Source organism: Crocuta crocuta, unplaced genomic scaffold (genome assembly GCF_008692635.1).
Source record: "Crocuta crocuta isolate KB4526 unplaced genomic scaffold, BGI_CrCroc_1.0 scaffold586, whole genome shotgun sequence".
In the NCBI taxonomy this organism is placed as follows: domain Eukaryota; kingdom Metazoa; phylum Chordata; class Mammalia; order Carnivora; family Hyaenidae; genus Crocuta; species Crocuta crocuta.
Genome location: NW_027532407.1, coordinates 265,843 through 286,451, shown reverse-complemented (window position 1 = coordinate 286,451; position 20,609 = coordinate 265,843). Strand labels below are relative to the sequence as shown.

Here is a 20,609-nt window from a genome sequence, read left to right as displayed (position 1 = left end):
TTGTCAAGCCATTTGATAGTTTTCAAGATCACGTTACCCTAACTCTAAACAGTGATGTAATCTGGTAGCAGTGTTTAGTTCATTTGCATAGTTTTAAAAAAATCAATGTATTGTCAACTTCCAGGAAAGGCAGTGGCGGCTGCCAGGGAGGAGGTACTCACCATGCAGGCAGAAGCTGCCCCGAGAGCCAGAGCGAGGAGGAACCCAGCCCCCTGAAGCCTCCCTGTGGAGGTTCTTTGAAGGCTCTTCGAGCAGAGCTGCACCTGAGCTGGAGGAGGAGCCGGAGGAGGAGCCGGAGCACGGCCAGCACAGCCCCGGAAAGCCTTTCTTTATTTTATTTTATTGTTTAATGTTTCTTTATTTCTGAGAGAGACAGAGGGCAAGCAGGGGAGGGGCAGAGCGAGAGGGAGACACAGAATCCGAGGCAGGCTCCAGGCCCTGAGCTGTCAGCACAGAGCCCATGATGGGGTTAGAACTCACTAACAGGAAAGATCATGACTTGAGCCTAGCACTTAACCGCTGAGCCTCCCAGGTGCCCCCCCCCGAAGGCCTTCCATTAGGTTGAAAGGGCTCACTGGCCCCTTGTGCTGTCTGCGCTNTAGAACTCACTAACAGGAAAGATCATGACTTGAGCCTAGCACTTAACCGCTGAGCCTCCCAGGTGCCCCCCCCGAAGGCCTTCCATTAGGTTGAAACGGCTCACTGGCCCCTTGTGCTGTCTGCGCTGCGCATGCGCAGACATCCATGCCTGTGCCTGCCCGGGTAGTGGGCTGCGGTGGGCCAGGCTACCCGCTGCTTCAGTTCCTAGCAACTTGGCGTGGGCTGTCTTGGCCTGGCGGACTGCCAGTTGATGGAGATGAGCAACCGTGCGCCAAGGGCAGCATGGCGAGACCTTTTCGGCCACTGTGTCAGTCCCGGCCTGGAGCACATGCCCTGTGCACAGGCCCTTAACCAACCACAGCTCCAGACCTGGTCCATCTCTAGGAACTGCGACAGAGTGGTCACTTGCCATCTGGTTAATGATAGGCGCCAGCCAGAGTGCCGGCCTCCCACGCTGGCCAGTGCCCTGCGCCCCTCGGTCTAAATCAGAGCCAGCCGGCCGGCCTTGCCACCTCTGCGTCTCTCCCAACTTCTCCAGCGAGACAGTGATCAATTGCATGGATGATGCGGTGTCCGGCGTCCTCACCCGGACGCCGGGCTGCCTGCAGAAGCTGGCACCGATGTGGGCCCTCTCACAGCGGCCTGTCGGATGTCTCAGGGGCATTTCCGCAGTACTCAGCTGCAGAGCCACAGACCCAGCTGGACAGCTTTCGGGGAGTGGCCCCCTGTGACTAATTTGGACTAGTGATAGGGACAGATAGGATTCAGTAAGCAGAAAGGGAGAGGAAGGCTTGAAGGCCCCTGGGTGAGGAAGAACATAGTGTAAAACATTTTTGCTGGGAAAGTCTGACCCCGAGCAAACTTCCTTGGGCATAAAGTTCCTCTTAAAAAGGTAACAGACAGGAGCTACTCCCCCTCAGGTTCCCCTCAGGAATTTGGCAAACAGAAGACCCAACTAAAAATAAGTAGACCATAAAACATGACCCACGAGGAAAGTATGGCAGTGGAATGACCACCCCTCATGCAATGGAATGAGTCAATCAAAAAGGAATGACTAAGCATTTAGAGTTACCTACCCAATAAAGCTAGAACTAGAGGAGAAACAAGGGGGAAAGGAGAGGGGCCAACCAAAACGCTATTAAACAGTCCCTTGCCTACCGTCCGTGGGCATTCACTTTAGAATGTCCCCTGTCTGTAGAGCGCTTTCCTACTATTCCCACTTTCTGATCTTACATTCTAATAAACTTTTTCCTGCTGCCCATTTTATTTTGGATCTACCTCTTCATCCTTCAAAGCAGTGAGACAACGAACCCTGAGTATGGAGGGGAAGAATCCCATAACACTAGGAAGCCTTCTGTGACTCCTAAACCACCGACAAGTGGCCTCCGGGCAGTTGGGAGCTCAGAGGAGCAGGATTCTGCGCGAGCAGTAAGCGACTTCTGGATTCTAGGCACTCCACCTGTTGCTGGCTATGGGCCTCAGGTGGAGGTGGCCATCTGTCATTTACCTCCTGCCCTACACATCCCTTTGAAATTCTTGGAGTGGAGGAATGCAGGAAAGTTGAAAACTCCTGGAAGACATAATCGGGGAAGGGAAACGGGCACACAGGAAGTGGCGGCTCTCTCCATTTATGTGATTTGTAAACTGAGCGATTACTTCCCCAAAGCTGTAAACTGCCTGCAATCTGAAACAGCAACCCAAGAGTTGGAGTCTTTAACAGTTCAGGATGTTGCCAGGGTCTCATGGACAATGCTGGCGAAATCCATGAAACATCTGCAGAACCGAGGTGGCTGGTACAGTCTGACCTAAGAAAGATGTGAATTACTTCATATTATCTCAAACATATATTTATTTTCATCTTTTAAAATAATGTAGAAAAGAACCTGGGATTCTACAATACCTACAAATACATGAACTCCTTTTGTGTGGGACTTTTCTACTGCAATTTATTGGATGACTTATTAACCTATTACAGTTTCTGAGTATATTCTTGTTTTGGGCACTTGGAGAGTGTCATGAAACTTGGAAATAAATGAAGCGTTTTCTTGTTTTAAACTGCAGATCATATACTTACCCACTTTTTGTCCACCTCTCCAGTAAAAAAATATTCTGTAAAATGTCCACTTCTTGTCTGGAATTGAAGTGGGGTAAACTGAACTACCAAACTAATCATAGATAATAATGTAAGGGCAGCTTATTGTTTAGTAACGCATCCTTTGAGTCTGATTTCAAATGACAGACTCTGAGAGATAAGCCCACTGACCCAGTGAAAGGAGGGACACGAAGTCTCGGAGCACAGTGAAGCGAGGCTTTAATTAATGTTCTTGCAAGAGCAGGGGTCTGATGGACAGGCACACGCAGGGCAGTTACAGCAGGCAATTTTTCTCCTAAAGTGCAAGTCCCTCCCCTGGTTCCTCATTGGCTGAGTACTACAGAGGTTACAGCCTTACGAGGAAGTTGTCTATGCCCTTACATGGCATCCAATCAGGAAAAAGCCTCATTAGAATTAATGTACATTCCTTGGGTGATACAGAGACTTCAGTTCTTTGGCGCATGCTCATTGTAAAGCCCGGAAACAGGGCAAGAAGCAGGGAGTGAAGTGTCTAAGGATTTGGGACTCCATTTGTTTTGGGGGGGAGGGGGGAGCGCTACATTTTCCAATAGGTTGTAAACCTGTTGATAATTAGCACAGCTTTTATTTGGTACTACTGAAAATGAGTCATCTCCCTTACTTTTCACATACATGTATCCTACATTAATAGTGTTTTAATATGTAAATTGTTTTAATTATCTGGGAAGTGGTCATTCCATTAAACATTTCGAATTTATATCAAGGTGACATCTTTACAGTTTAGCAAGATAAAGGAAACCAACTTTGTAGTCTGTGTCTCTTACAGATTGCTGGTATGTTCTTAAAGTTAGCTGCAGGGTCCACCTCATGTTGTGTATGTCTAACATTTTCTAAACTATTATGGTCTGGCCTGCTTTAGACTCTTAAAAGTCCAAGTTCCAACTTTCCCCGCCCCTGCTCTTCAGTTTATCTTTTTCATTTTGGTATAATCCATTCCAGCATTTTATAGCAGTGTAAAATGTATACTTACTAAACTACATTTTCATGAAATGGCCAGTAGTCTGCCAAGATTACAAATGTACAAAAAATTAGAAGCAGCAATTTGGTATGTTAGTATATACATCAATGGCAAATTAATGAACAAATACTTTGTCTTGTCAAAAGGGGGTACTCTCCAGCTGACTATTGCATGCAGGCCCGTTGATTTGTCAGATATGTATGTATGTGTGTGTGCATATATATATATATTTAAGAGAAGGCAGAAATCACAGATGTAAATGTAAAATCTTTGTATTACTAGCAACAAATTGTGTGTTGGGGGGTAGGGATGGAGTGGTTCAAAACTACTGTGGGCCAGACAAAACCACTGAAGGCCATTTTTACTCTTCAGGTCACCAGTTTGCAACCTCTGGTATCGTCTCTTATTTTATTATAAACGGCTAGTAGTTTCTTAGCCGTTCAAAATTAGGATATCATCATTTTTCAATTATGGAATATATTGTAACCCTTTGTAGTTCTTTAAACAGGTGCGCTTAAAGTGCGGTATGCCCTTCTCTGTTATGATGTTATGGAACCTGGTCTGGATCACCCGGCAGAAGAACCAAGCGGCGCTCAGAGATCTTGGAAGGCAGGAAGTTTATTTCACACTGGTGGGCTCAGAGGAAATCAGTCTTCAGAGATCTGAGTCCTGAGCATAAGTAGAGGGAACAATTTATAGTCCGTTACTTCCGCATTCCATATTAGTAGTAATTTGGCACACGCATGGCAAGCGGGGTAGGAAGAAGAACCTGGAAAGGGAGTCTTTGGTCGGGGCTAGAATTTCCCTATGAATCCTGTCGGCCATCTTATAACGGGTTTTTCCCCTATCAATGCAGATGTAACAGGCCTCATTACTGTTTTTTCCCAAGGGGTTATAGAAATAAATGACTGAGACCTGAAGGAGAAAACAACAACAACATCAACATATTTTCCTACATTAACAGAAAAAGACAAAATACAATCATCTCAACAGATGCAGAAGTTTAACATTCTTTCGATGGGGGGGGGGAAGAAACCCCTCTGTTAACAAAGAATAGAAGAGAATATCTTTCATCTATTACGAACTCTCTATCCAAACCTACAGTTATCATCATGATTAATGGTAAATTGTTGAAAAATTTTGCCCTGAGATTTGAAATGAATCAAAGATGCTTGATATCACCACTTACATTCATATTTTAATAAAAGTTCTAGCTAGTACAATGAAGCCAGAAAAACAAACAAGCAAATAAATAAAAATAAATGAGTTTTGGAAAAGCAGGCATAAAACAACCTTTTTCTCTTTTCTTTCTTTTTCCTTTGTTTTAATTTTTCAGAAGACAAGATTATGTATGTAGAAAGTCTGAAGTACAAATGTATGCTATCAAAATTTTAAATCGTGTTTATAAGGTTATGTGTTTCATGGTAAATATACTAATTGTGATAGTTAATTTTATGTGCCAACATGATTGAGCTAAGGGAGGTCAAAATAGCTAGTAAAACACTATTTCTGGGTGTGTCTATGAAGGTGGTTCCAGAAGAGACTAGCATTTGAATCAGCAAATTGCTTAAAGGTCTCCTTTACCAATAAGGGCAGGCATCACTCAATCTTTTGAGGGCCTGAATAGCACAAAAAAGGTGGAGGAAGGGTAAATTTGCTTTCTCTGAACTGAGCCGTCCATCTTCTGCCCTCAGACATCAGCGCTTCTGTTTTTCAGGTTTTTTACTCAGACCCTGGGACTTACACCATCAGCCCCCTTATTCTCGGGCTTTCAGTCTCAGACTGATTACAACACCCATTTTCCTGGTTCTCTGGCTTGCAGACAGCAGATGAAGGGCCTTCTTAGCCTCCATAACAGCAGGAGCCAATTCCTAACATATCTCCTCATATATATCTATATATATCTTACTGGTTCTGTTTCTTGAAGAACTCTAATAGGCCAACTAATCATACTTCTTTACATCAGCCTTGGCCCCTAGAAAAAGGAAAAGAAAATTTAAAAGGAATTCCATTTGTAATAACATCCCAAAGTACAACATATCTATGAAAATAATCTAATAAAAGACATGCAAGACCTCTACAAGGAAAACTATAAATCATTACCGATGGAAAATTAAGAAAGACCTAAATAAATGGAGAGACATACCACATTTTTACATACCAATTGAGACACTCAATATTGTCAAGATGTTAATTTCTCTAAACTGATTTAGTACTTCTGTGCAATCTAAAATAAAATCCCAACCATTATTAGTATGTAAGTTGACAAGGTGATTCTAAATATTATATGGAAATACAAATATCTGTCTAAGATCATGTAGATGTTGTCCAATGTTCTAGAAATTTCATGTTATATTTTTAACATTTAGCTCTACAATTCATAGGGAATTGATTTTTGTGTGTGGGAGGTGTAAATAGAAGTCAACTTTTATTTTCTACATGTAGATCTTACTTCCCAGTGCCATTTAACTCACTACCAAGCTAACTGAACAGATTTCGTGGGCACACATAACAAAAGAAATATAGACTTTACAAAATTGGTTCAAAAGTCAGGTAACATATATACAAATCACATCAATAACAAATAGCAACAAGAACAAAATAAACCTCAAGTGCATGGGAGAAATTGAATTTTAGAGTTGCCACATTATTTTATTTAAAACATTCAGTTTTTAACAAGTAATTATGAGACATACATAGAAATAAGAAATAAATGGGGGGTGGGGGTGGGAGAAAGAGATGGGAACTGTCCCTGAGGAAGCCCAGATGTTGCACTTAACTAGGAAAAAAACCCAAACTTTACAATTAGTCATTTTAAATATGTCCAAAGAACTAAAGGAAACCATGTCTAAAGAATTAAAGTAAAATATGAGGATGATGTCTTACCAAATACAGACTATCAATAAGGACAAAAATTATAAAAAGAACAAAATTCTAGAGTTGAAAAACAAAAACTGAAATGAGATTTCAATAGGGGGCTCAACAGCGGATTTGAATAGGCAGAATAAGAATCAGCACACTTGAGGGGCGCCTGGGTGGCTTAGTCGGTTAAGCGTCCGACTTTCGCTTAGGTCATGATCTCGCGGTTCATGGGATCGGGCCCCACGTCGGGCTCTGTGCTGACTGCCAGCTCAGAGCCTGGAGCCTTTTTCAGAGTCTGTGACTCCCTCTCTCTCTGACCCTCCCCTGCTCACGCTGTCTCTCTCTCTCTCTCTCCTAGAAATAAATAAAAATTAAAAAAAAAAAAGAATCAGCACACTTGAAGGTATGTCAATTAAGATTATCCAGTTTGAGTAATAGGAAGAAAAAAGAATAGAAAAAAATGAATAGAGACTCAGAGAAATGTGGGCCATGTCAAGCACAACAATATATGCATAATAGGAAATCCAAAAGCAGAAGGGTCTATGTTCATAAGAGAGATTGGTCTGTAGTTTTCTTGTAATGTCTTTGTCTAGTTTTGGTATTAAGGTAATGTTGGCCTCATAGAACGAGTTAGGAACTATTCCCTCTGCTTCTATCCCCTGACAGAGATTGTAGAGAATTAGCATAATTCTTCCTTAAGTGTATGGCAGGATTCACCAGTGAACTCATCTTGGCCTAGTGTTTTCTGTTTTGAAAGACTGATTACTGACTGATTCTATTTTTTAAATAGATACAGTTATATCCACATTGTCTATTTTCTCTTGTGTAAATTTTAGTAAGTTGTGTCTTTCAAGGATTTGGTCCATTTCATCTAAGCTATCAAATTTGTGAGCACAGAGCTTTTCATACTATTCCCTTATTATCCTTTTAATTTCCAGGGTATCTGTGGTTATATCTTCAATTTCACTTATTAGTCATTTGTGTCCTTTTTATCTTAGCCTGTCAAGAGCTTATGGATTTTATTGTTCTTTTCAAATAACCAGCTTTTGGTTTCCTTGACTTTCTGTATTGATTTCCTGTTTTCAATTTCAATTATTTCTGCTCTGCTTCTTATTTCTTTTCTTCTGCTTACTTTGGATTTAATTTTCTCCCCCTTTTCTAGTTTCCTAAGGTGGAATGTTAGATGACTGATTTTAGATCTTTCTTCTCTTCCAACATATGCATTGAAAACCACACAAGGGCACTACAAGGAAAGAAAATTACAGGCCAGTATTCCCAATGTAGATGCAGAAATCCTCAGCAAAATACTAGGAAACCAAATCCAACAAAACATCAAATGAATTATATACTACGGTCAAGTTGGGTTTACTTCAGGGATATAAGGATGGTTCAACATCCATAAACCAATCAGTGTGGCACATTAACAACAAAATGAAGGATAACAATTATATGATCATCTCAATTGATGCAGGAAAAGCATTTGACAAAATTGAACATCTATTCATGAAAAAAACCCCATTAAAAAATGAAAGAAAACAATTCCATTCACAATAATATCAAAAAGAATAAAATACTTAGAAATAAATTTAACTGAGGAGATGCAAGACCTGTGCACTGAAAACTACAAAACATTGATTAAAAATTAAAGTTTTGCTTTCTTCCTTCCCAATTACAAAGCCTTTTATTTCTTTTTGTTGTCTGATTGCTGAGGCTAGGATTTCCAGTACTATGTTGAACAACAGTGGTGAGAGTATAAATCCCTGTTGTGTTCCTGACCTTAGGGGAAAGCTCTCAGTTTTTCACTTTAAGGATGAAATTAGTTGTGGGTCTTTCATATATGGCCTTTATGATCCTGAGGTATGTTCCTTCTACCTCTACTTTTTTGAGGGTTTTTATCAAGAAAAAGATGTTGTATTTTGTCAAATGTTTTTCAGTATGTATTGAAGGAATCATACGGTTTTCATACTTTCTATTATCAGTGTAGTATATCACATTGATTGATTTGTGGATATTGAACCACTCCTGCATCACAGGAATAAATCCCACTTGATCATGGTGAATAATTCTTTTAATGTCTTGTTGGATTCAATTTGTTCGTATCTTCTTGAGAATTTTTGCATCGATGTTCATCAGGGTTATTGGTCTATAATTCTCCCTTTTAGTGGGGTCTTTGGTTTTGGAATCAAGGTAATACTGGTCTCATAGAATGAGTTTGGAAGTTTTCCTTCCGTTTCTATTTTTTGGAAGAGTCTGAGAAGAATAGGTACTAATTCTTTAAATGTTTGCTAGAATTCCTCTAGGAAGCCATCCAGCCTTGGGCTCTTGTTTGTTGGGAGATTTTTGATTACTGATTCCATTTCTTTGTTACTTATGGGTCTGTTTAAACTTTCTATTTCTTCCTGTTTCAGTTTTGGTAGTTTTATGTTTCTAGGAATTTGTCCATTTCTTCCAGATTGCCCAATTTGTTGGCATATAATTCCTCATAATATCCTCTTAAAATTGTTTGTATTTCTGCAGTGTTGGTTGTGATCTCTCCTCTTTCATTCACGATTTTATCTATTTAATGACTTTCTCTTTTCTTTTTGAGAAGTCCAGCTAGGGAGTTACCAATTTTGTTAATTCTTTTAAAGAACCACCTCCTGGTTTTGTGGATCTGTTCTACTGGGTTTTGTTGTTGTTGCTGTTTTGCTATAATTGATTTCTGCTCTAATCTTTTTTATTTCCCTTCTGCTGGTTTTGGACTTTACTTACTGCTCTGTTAGGTTGTATATTCGAGACCTTTCTTCTCCTTTAGAAAGCCCTGTACGGCTATACTTCCCTCTTATAACTGACTTTGCTGCATCCCAAGGTTCTGGACTGTCGTATTTTCAATTTCATTGGCTTCATTGAAAACTTTCAAATTTATTCTTTAATTTTCCTGGTTAACTCATTCATTCTTTAGTAGGATGTTCTTTAACTTCCATGCATTTCCTCCATGTATTTGTGGTCTTTCCAAATTTTTTCTTGTGGTTGACTTCAAGCTTCATAGCATTTGTGCTCTGAAAATATGAATGGTAGGATCTCAATCTTTTTATACTGATCAAGGCCTGATATGTGACCCAGTATGTGATCTATTCTGGAAAATTTTCCATGTACACTTGAAAACAGTGTGTACCCTGCTGTTTCAAAGTGAAATGTTCTGAATGTATCTGTTACATCCATCTGGACCAGTGTGTCATTCAAAGCCATTGTTTCCTTGTTAATCTTCTGCTAAGATGATCTGTCCATTGCTGTAAGTGGAATGTTAAAGTTCCTTACTATTACTGTATTATTCTCGATGTTTCTTTAAGTTTGTTATTAATTGATTTATATATTTGGGTTTACCAAGTTGGGGGCATAAATATTTACAGATGTTAGATCTTCTTGTTGTATAGATCCCTTTATTATGATATAGTGCCCTTCTTCATCTCTTATAGTCTTTCATTTAAAATCTAGTTTGTCTGATAGAAGTATGACTACTCCAGCTTTCCTTTGATGTCCATTAGCATGATAAATGGTTCTCCACCTTCTTACATTCAATCTGGAGGTGTCTTTGGATCTAAAATTAGTCTCTTGTAAGCAGCATATCGATGCGTCTTTTTATCCATTCTGATACCATATGTCTTTTGACTGGAGCATTTAGTCCATTTACATTCAGAGTAATTATTGATAAATATGAATTTAGTGCCATTGTGTTACTTATAAAGTTGCTGTTCCGGGAGATTGTTTCAGTTCTTCTCTAGTCTTTGGTGCTTTTGGTCTCTCTTTCCCACTCAAAGTTTACCTTGAATAATTCTTGCAGAAATGGTTCAGTTTTCACAAATTCCTTTAGTTTTTCTTGTCTTGGAAACTCTTTAGCTCTTCTTCTATTCTGAATGACAGCCTTGCTGGATAAAGCATTCTTGGCTGCATATTTTTCCCATTAGTACATTGAATATTTCATGCCGCTACTCCCTTCTGGACTGAGACATTTCTGTGGACAGATCTGCTGTGAACCTGATCTGTCTGTGAACCTGCCCTTGTGAGTTAAGGACTTTTGTCCCTAGCTCCTTTCAGAATTCTTTCTTTATCTTTGTATTTTGCAAGTTTCACTGATATGTCTTAGTGATGACCTGTTTTTGTTGATTTTGAGGGGAGTTCTCTGTGCCTCTTGAACTTGAATTTCTGTTTCCTTCCCCAGATTAGGGAAATCCTCAGCTATAATTTGTTTAAAGAAACCTTCAGTCCCTTTTCCATTCCTTTCTTCTTCTGGGACTCCTATGACACAGATATTATTATGCTTTATAGAATCACTGATTTCCTAAGTCTATATTTGTGATCTAATAGTTTTCTTTCCATCTCCTTTTCACCTTTATTATTTTCCATAATTTTATCTCCTGTGTCATCAATTCAATCCTCTGCTTCTTCCATCCTCGTTGTAATTGCATCCAGTCAGTTTTGCATCTCAATTATAGCATTTTTTATTTTGGCCTAATTTTAGGTCTTTTATTTCTGCAGCGAGGGTTTCTCTGGAGTATTTTATGCTTTTTTTTTCAAGCCCAGCTACTATTCTTATGACTGTTGTTCTAAATTCTTGTTCAGATATATTACTTATATCTATTTTGTGAAAATCCCTTATTGTGGTTTCTTCTTTATCTTTCTTTGGAGGAGAATTCCTCCATTTATCATTTTGTCTAGGTTTCTGTCATTTGTGCATTATGGAAACTTGTTATCTTTCCTGCTCCTGAGACTAATGCTATATTAAGAAGGGTTCAAACACTGTGCAAGGCCTGGAGCTTTAGGAAGTGTTTCTGGTGTATGCTGTGTGCACTCTGCTGTTGTGATATGGCCTCTCTTTCCCCCAGGTCAGTCCTCTGCAGAGTTCCTCCTTGCTTGCCGTGGGAGAGTCTGGACCTTTAACTAGGTATGCTTTGATTTGTTAAAATAAGCTCAACTGGCCAAAAAAAAAGCCTGATTCTATTTCCACCAGAGCTGAAGCTGACACTTTGGAGCACTCTATAATCAGTAGACTTGGTATATGCAAGGGTGTGAGGGGGGCTGTGTTGGTCCTTTGTGGGAGAGGCCTGCTGTGCTCTCTCATAGTCGGATCTGCCCTAGTAAAGATGCTCCTGGAAGGTGCAGGGTGGTAGGGTTTGGTGTAAGTAGCTCCAGCCCTGACTGAGGGCACAGTGTGGCTCACTGAAGTCTGACTCTGCTGGTAAGTAGGGGAAGATCAGATCACCCAGCTGTCTTCAGAGGAGAGGTTTGCAGCACTGCACCTGGTGCCATTTTGTCCCAGAAAACAGTTGCATACTCATGCAGGTGCTTGTGGAGTTTATGGTGATGCACAGCAAAAAGCTGTGACCACTCTATCCATTCTCTGCACACACCTCTGTCCCCTGTTGTTGAATAGCTGCTCAAGGATGCCAGCCTGGCCTTTTGTCCATAGAAAGGCAATACACCCTCTTCTAAATATACTTCAGGGAGGGGAACTTTCTCTCCCAGTGCAACCCAGCAAGGATCCCCACATCACACTGTCCACTGTCTGCTCCTGGGCCCATTTCCTTCTCCCCATGAGGACTGCCACATGCCCAGATCTAGTCCAGTGAGCACCAAAGATTTCCAAAAACTCAGAATTTCAGCTCTACTGTTTGTGAAAACTTGCAATACTCTGTTCCTCATGATTCCCTCATCAGTGATTTTGGGGAGTGGTTTTCTTGCACAAACCTGATACACTGCTCTTTCTCCCCTTCTCTTGTTCTCTACATGGAAAGGGCTCTCGCTGGTACTGTGGCTTTTTGCTTCTCCAATTTCCGTCTCCATAGCACATACCTGACACATTCTTTCCTCAAATTATACAGACTGTTCTTGTAATCCTCAGATTGACTTCCTAGGTATTCAAAATGATCTGTTGTCAATCTAGTTGTTCGAGGAATGAGACTAGCCCAGGGTCCCCCTAAGACTCCTCCCCCTAAAATGTGTGTGTGTATATATATATATATTTTAAATATAGTTTATTGTCAAGTTGGTTTCCATATAACACCCGGTGCTCATCCCAACAAGTGCCCTCCTCCATGCCCATCACCCATTTTCCCCTTCCCCCCACCCCACATCAATCCTCAGTTTGTTCTCAGTATTTAACACTGTTGTGGTTTGCCTCCCTCCCTCTCCTTAACTATATTTTCCCCTTCTCCTCCCCTATGGTCCTCTGTTAAGTTTCTCCTGTTCCACATATAAGTGAAAACATATGGTATCTGTCTTTCTCTGCCTGACTTATTTCACTTAGCATAATGCCTTCAAGTTCCATCCACATTGCTACACATGGCCAGATTTCATTCTTTCTCATTGCCATGTAATATTCCATTGTATAGATAAACCACATCTTCTTGATTCATTCGTCAGTTGATGGACACTTGGGCTCTTTCCATGATTTGGCTATTGTGGAGAGTGCTGCTATGAACATTGGGGTATATGTTCCCCTATGCGTCAGCATTCCTGTATCCCTTGGGTAAATTCCTAGCAGTGCTATTGCTGGGTCATAGGGGAGTTCTATTTAAAGTGTATATTTTTTAGATTGTTATTAAGGTCCCTGTTAGTTTTCTCCAAAGTAAACATACCCAGTCCTGTCAGTCATTCCTCATACCATTAATTCAAACCTCTGTATAATGGTGAGTAATTTTCTTTGAAGATATTCCTAAAACTTAATCTGAGGCAACTAAAGAGTGCAGTATTTGTCTGATTAGTATAAAATAGAAAGGGACTAATATCTAGTTTCAGACTCTGTATTTCTATTATGGTAGCTGAAGATGATCTTGTATGCTCTCATCATTTTAACTCATATTGACCTTACTGTCATGTTAAAAGTCGAAGTCATTTTTCACATATCATCCATTCTATACTTGTACAATTGGCTTTTTGGATATAACGTGTAGGAGTTTCCATTTGGCCCTATAAAACCTTATCTTTATTTTGGCCCATATTCTAAATTTTTTAAGTTATTTTTTAGATTCTTATATGACCATTGGGTACACAGTGTATCTCTTCCTGTTGCCTAACAGCTCCTAATTTCATCAACATATTAACAGTGTCCTCATCCAGATAATTTTTGTAAGTAGGCTCCATGCCCAAAGTGGGGCTCAAACCCATAACCCTGAGATCAAGAGTCACACACTATTCCAACTGAACCAGCCACATACCTTCTCATTCAGATCATTAACAGGCAGAGAGCAGAGCCATGTCATTCACTACCGTACCCTTTTCTCCAGGTAAGAGGCAACAGTTTATTGATTGGTGGTTTTTCAACATTTTTGTACATACATTAGGATATGTTGTTGTAACAAATAAATCCACAAATATCAGGGACTTACCAGAAATTTAATTCTCATTCATGTCTCAGTCCAGCGTAGTCGGGCAACTCTCCTAAGCCGTTTGTCTCTGTGCAGCACCCAGGGCACTGGGCTGGTTGCCATCTCTTTACCATGTACATGGATAGGGCACGAGAGAGTGAGCTGAGATTCTCACAGATTTCATGAAACAGGTTTCAAAGTGGCCCATATTACTTTTCCCATGCCCTCTGGGCTGTTATCAGTCACATGGTCTCAAACTACCTGCTGGGAAATGTAGTCTTTTTGTGTATTAATGAGCATTCCTATATAAAGAAATAGTATTAATTCGCATCTAGCTATAATTCCCTTAATATAATAAAACCTCAGTCTTTTAATGTTGGCAATAACAGGAGACTTCCCACGTGGGAAAGGGTGAATGAACCTCGCAGTCTTACTCTTTCCTGCTTAGGATTTGACTTCCGTTGAAGCTCTTCCATTTGCTCCACTGCCATCACCGCCAAGACATCAGGGACTGCTGCAACCCCTTAAATACGCCCACCTAAAAGACACTCATTTTTCACTAACCCCACCAATGTGGACAAGATGCTTTCACCAGTAGAGTTAGATGAAATAGGCCAGTTTGTTCCCTCCACAGTCTAAAGGAATTTAGTGATGAGTCCACCAATTCCCAAGTTCTCTCTGCAGTGGATTCTCGGCCCCTCCAGGCAACAAAACAATATGATCCCATATGGATTCTCCCGTGCAGGTGGTCCCACATCCATTCTAAGCAGAAACACTCTTGGATGTCTTGCCCGAAAGAACTATGAGAATTTTTCCTGATAAATCACCTTGTCTCCCAAAAATGGATACCTAGGAAGCCCTTCTCTTTTAAGGGGACATCCCAATCCCAGCTTCAGAAGGAACGTAATCTCACCGCTATGGTTTTAACATAGACCAGGACAATCATAAGGTACCACATGTTCCACTCAGGTGGAGGTGGCATGAGTCTCGGACAATTCTTTGTTGTGTGCACCTGTCCTAACAACTAACATGACTTGTGTTAAATACCCCTTAGCCACTGTGTCTGACAAAGATGACTCCATAATTTTCCTATCTCCTAGGATCCACAACTGAGAATCACTGGGATTTAAATGTAAACTGTTCCAAGCCCAACCCTTCGAAGAAGTGGATAATCGTTTTTCCAGTTTTTTAAATGAAGTAATTGACATATATCACTGTATAAGTTTAAGGTGTACAGCGTGATGGTTTGATTTATGTAACTTGTGAAATGATTACAACAGTAAGTTTTGTTAATATCCAGCATCTCATAGAGATACTATAAAAGGAAAAAAATGTCTTTGTGATGAGAACTCTTAGGATCTACTCTCTTAACAGCTTCTCTATATATCATACAGCCGTGTTAGCTCTAGCCATCATGTCAAACATTACATCCCTAGCACTTCTTTCCCTTATAACTGGAAGTTTATGCCCTTCCACCACCTTCCTTCAATTCCTTCTCCACAACCTCTTGCTTCTGTAAACACAAAGCTGATCTCTTTTTCTATCAGTTTGTTGGGATTTGTTTGTTAGTTTTTAGAGTCCACATGTAAGTGAGATCACAAAGTATTTGGAAGACATGGATACTTGAGCCTTCAATACTATGCACTTTAAAAAGGAAAAGAGGCTATTTATTTAGTTTCATGTGCAAAGAAGGAAATAGCACCATCAAATTGCCTTCCTCCTACTCCTCCCCCTCTGCCTTCAAGGCAAAATAGATTTGCTGGCTGATGGATGTGGTGTAAGTGACCATTCTTGAACTGTGATATGGTGCTTTTAGACTTCTATTTTCAGTTGCTTATTCCATAGGAGAAGTAATAGGAGTCAAGTAATGGCATCACCTGAAAAAATAGCCTTCACCCCAAAGGACTCTTCTGAATCAATAGTCCCTCCAAACTGAGCCTTCGTACAGAGCCCCCCTTCCTGTCCATCTCTCCAGGGTCAGCTCCCCACTGGCCCATAACCCTCAAGGCCTTTCCTCATAGGCCTTTTCAGAGAACAGTCCTTCATTATTATTAAATCAATTGATTAAGTGATTATAACATTTAGTGATTAATTTAGCAACACTGAAAATGAAAACATTCTTGCAGCCAGGGTGTGGTAATGTGTACAAATTTACCTCTGACTCATATATGTATGAAAACTTTACTAAAGCTAAAGTTTTCAATATGACTTTTGCTTTTTTTCTTCTTTTGAAGTAAGGCAATCCTGATAATCATAGCAATATTAAGATGTTACAGCATAAAGTAGGACAAGGGCTGTTTTTTATCTTGCATCATTTACTAATCCATGTGACTGTACCAACATGCACTATTCCACCGGGCTATCATGAATGACTTTGTCAAATGTCAGGCTAATATCTACAAGCACTTGTGTGGCATTCTCCTAATCTAGTTAATACATTAACTTTTTCAAGAACAAATGAAAACAAAGGCCATACCATACAAGCTTAAAGCTCTTTCAAATTCAAAAGCACACAGGAAAAAAAACAACCAGATATAGCTTTCATATGACCTTAGAAAATTCTTTATATGACCCTTTCGTTGCTATTATCTCTATGGGAGGCATCACAGGCAGTGGATTTAAAATCAGGAAACAGACCTGGGTTTTGCTGCATGTATCTGGTTGACCTTGGGGAAGTCATTTAATTCTTCTCTCTCCTTATCTCTAAATATTAAAAAAAAATAATTAGAATCTAATTAGGAAAACACAATCCCTCTCTAATATTTACAACTAAGGGATTTTGATGGAAAGAATTGCTTCCTCAGGTGATAGAGCCTCTGAGACCCAAGTGATTGTAAGGTAAGCCACAGATTTGCAACAGAAGGAAGAGAAAAGGGGAAGGAGGCAGAATTCTGAAGTCCAGACCCAGATGGCATGTCTGGTGGCAGGTGGAGCCCCAAGAGTAAGAATAGCCAATCACTGCTTAGTGGAGAAGCCCCCACTTCCCACCAGTGCTTCCCATTAGCCAAACCCCATTGGAAGCCTGCTAATAAGGGATCGCACACGGCCCGCAGGGTCAGGACCCTGGCAATACAGAGTAGAGCAAACAACCAATAAGGAATAAATCTGAGGGCAAACTAAGTACCTTTATAGGGTTATTGTGAGGAGCAATAAAACAAAAAATATATAAGAGAGACCTTTGTAAACTGTAAAGCTGCATACAACACAATCAGGTATTGATGTATAAGATGCACTTCATTGAAAACATCAGGCACATCTCTTCTGACCTCCTATAACACTTTACCTTTACTTGCTTTCCAGTTACTATTTTCTGCCCAGTTCTCTTGTTTTTTAAGCACATGTCATGTCTTCCCTTGCATGGCGCTGCTCCCTGAGGCCAAGTCTATGGCTGATTCATCGTCATAATCCTCAGCATACATTTCCTATAGTAGATGTCCAGTAAGTATTGGAAGGAGGAAGGGAGGGCTGGCAGGAAGGTAGGAAAGAATGGAAGAAGGAAAGAAACATCATATTCTGAAATTAAATTAACTTAAAATATAAAAGATGACTCCTATTTTGGGTATTGATAGCATCTGGGCAGAGAATTATTTTTCAGAGGGATTGACCAAAGTGTTACAGGACTTGACTCCACCCATTAACAGCCACTAATTCTCTCTTGTCGTGACAAATACAGCTGCCCACATTTCAAACTGCCCCTAGGAGGTAGCTGAGACCCACTCTCAGCTGAAGCTGCTTAGACATCTCCATCAAGCCTGGCCTCAGGACAAGCTTCGGCATGCCTTCTCCTATGCTCCTAATCCATCACACCTCCCTTTGACCTTTTATTTGATTTAGTGGTAAAATTATTCATTGTCTCTCTGTCCAGGGAGAGAGTAAATAAATAAAGGGTAAATGTTCTTAATATTCATTACCTTCATGCAACACAAGAGAGATAAAGTGACTCAAAGGAAATTAGGGGAGGGAAACATTGTCATAGGAGAATCATTAGCTCAGAAAAAAAATACCCTAATTCCTTTGTCCTGTTGGGACAGGGTCATTCATTTATTCAATCAACAAATCTACTAATTAATTGCTTTATGCCAGGCATTGTGTTAGATGCTGGATATATGGAGATAAATAAGGGCCATCTCTGCCTGGAGTTTTGGATCTAATGATGAAAACCGAAGAAATGATCAGCCAATTACAATGTTAAATGTCTGTTTACAAGCTTTGATGGTGGCAAAGACCTTGGGGACATGCCTGACAAATCACTGTGCTCCATTTCCACAGCTCTTCAGGACACCTTGAAAAGTCCTGGGCAATGACTGGTTCACGTTGTAGGCTTCCAGCAACTTCCCATCCCAGTTGTGGCAGGGACCCTGGAGGACCTCAGGTAAGCTGCCTGAGGTCATGGTGATACCTTACCTTACAACCACAGGTTAAATTCAAGTCCTTGAACTGTGGAAGGCAGAAACTGCAAGCAGCTTGTGCCAAAGCACAATCCATTTCATGGCTTGACAAGATGATCCTTGTTCGTCTTTCCCACTAGCCCAGCTGACACATTAGCCTCTCTGTTGCTTAATGACTCAGTTGTTATTGTTGCTTTCCGAAATGAAGCATCGCACGGATACACAGACACACATGTGGAAAATATTTACAGCCTCTCCCAATGAAATACATGTCAAGGCAAGCTCTTTTGCTGAATGCATTCACTTGTTAAGTGTCACTCCATCCCCCATTTGCTAAGAAATAAGGGTCCAGGAATGGCAACATAACCCTATAAAGATGTATAAAATGCATGCTGTGAATTAGTCCTTAAAGATGAAAGGTTGTGTACTTGGAAGTACTTAAATCTTTGTTCAAACTTCAAATTTCTCCTGCTTGAACTATAGATGTTGAGTGTGATTCATCAGAGCCTCACTCTTGTTCAGGCTTCAGACATGCTGAGAAATGACCCAATAATCTGAAAGGAAGATGAGCTTATCTATTCTCTGTATCCTCAGAAACTCAATACGTGTATCCACTAATGGAGCAGAGTGGTAATAGCCCCTTGTGGTGGCCCACAGTGTCAGGGGTTTCCAGACCAGGACTTGGGACCAACAGACACTCTACCAATGACTCTGTCTATATATCGATCTGGGGCCTTGTCCCTCATGGGGCTTTACGTGAGCATCACAGAGCCCACACAAAACAAGGAGCTGTGTGTCTGTATGCCCGTGTTCATGGGTGCTTGCGTGTGTTCCTCCTCTGGTATGAAGCCCTTATTTGTAAACCCTCCCAGGCACAAAGAGAATAGGAAATTTATTCAAATGAGACCATAAAGAATTCGAAAGTGCTTTGTAGACTGTAAAACACAAGCTAATAATGATAGTTGTTAGTTGCCATTTTGTTATTAGTGCCCATTTGAATCTTTGCTTGTCACAAGTAGTTATCATCATCACCATATAAAGAGGGGGATTTCTGATACTGAAAAAGCTGCAACTTGGGTTCGTCTTAGGACAAGAGAACTCTCTTTGTGCAAGAAAATCCTGGGACTTTCTAGTTTAGAAGGCAAAACCCAAGACCTTTGCCTTAAGCATACAGAGAAATAAAGTTAAGGAAAGCGGCAGTCAGTAAAGAGATGAGGAGAGGGCTGGATGCTGGAGACTGTGGAGTTTAAAGAACTTTTAAGAATGGGATGCCTTGCAGAAGGACAAATATCATATGTTTGCACGTATAGGAGGATTAGGAGGAACTTGACGGAGGAACAAGGGGGAGAAGAAGGGCGGAAATGGTGGGGGAAAGGGAGAGAGGCAAACCATGAGAGACTCTTGAATGCTGACAAAAACTGAGGACTGATGGATGTGGGGGGAGGGGGGATGGGCATGGAGGAGGGCACTTTGGGGATGAGCACTGAGTGTTATGGGGAAACTAATTTGACAATAAACTATTTGTAAAAAAAAAAAAAAAGAATTCTTATTGGGTAGAGCAAAAAAAAAAAAAAAAAATACTGGGATGCCTTGTATTTAAATCTAGGTTGAGTAGCACTGCATCATAAATCCCCCTCATTGCCCTAACATTTCGGGAAGCCCTCTGCATATACAACCTTACGGATCAGAGGCTATTGGGGAAGTAAAGAAATCTGAGAGGTAGGCAGCATGAAGTGACAGTGTAGAAAACAACCAAAGAACATGAGATGACAAGACAGTCCCTAGAACTGGCCTCTTGTAGCTGTAGAAATTTGGAGACATTGTTACTAGAAGAAAATTAAACTCACCCACAAGGCCCTTCTCATGGGGCAGAGCTAATGGTAACACTGTGTGCCTGGCCCTGTTATTAATGATTTACTTGGAATACTTTACTGAATTATCATCCCAAATATATAAAGGTATTCTTATGCGTATTTTACAGACAAAAAATAATAGGTTAAATCATCTGGACAAAATCACACGGTATGTAAAAATACTTAGATGTGGGATCTGGGCAGATGGGCTCTCATAGTTTTTTTCACTGCGTTTTAAAGCCAATGTCATTTGAATCACAAAGGCGCAAAGATCTTAATTGACATCTGGGCTGCAAATTCCTTGTGACTGACTCTTTCAAACTAATGGATTCAGGACCATTTTGATGGTCCTGTTGTGAGTCTACTGGCATTCTTGGAAAGCAGATATCAAGTCAGGGCTCACAGATAAGCCCCAGCAGCCCATGGAGGTGAGAGCCCATTGGGATTGCCTTGGCATGAAGGGCATGCAGCATT

General features: G+C 40.5%; 1 long non-coding RNA gene across 2 annotated transcripts; it reads right to left on the bottom strand.

Moving 5' to 3' along the window:
- Positions 1–4,291: 4,291 nt before the first annotated feature.
- On the bottom strand, positions 4,292–18,225 carry LOC144243638 (uncharacterized). 2 transcript variants are annotated; one of them, XR_013338717.1, is made up of 5 exons: positions 17,178–18,225; positions 16,532–16,597; positions 13,916–14,196; positions 5,599–5,664; positions 4,292–4,604 (listed from the first exon to the last, which is right to left on the bottom strand). It is a non-coding gene; the product is annotated as an uncharacterized LOC144243638 (long non-coding RNA). The 2 variants fall into 2 exon arrangements; XR_013338716.1 differs by having other exon boundaries at positions 13,916–14,019.
- Positions 18,226–20,609: the final 2,384 nt, after the last annotated feature.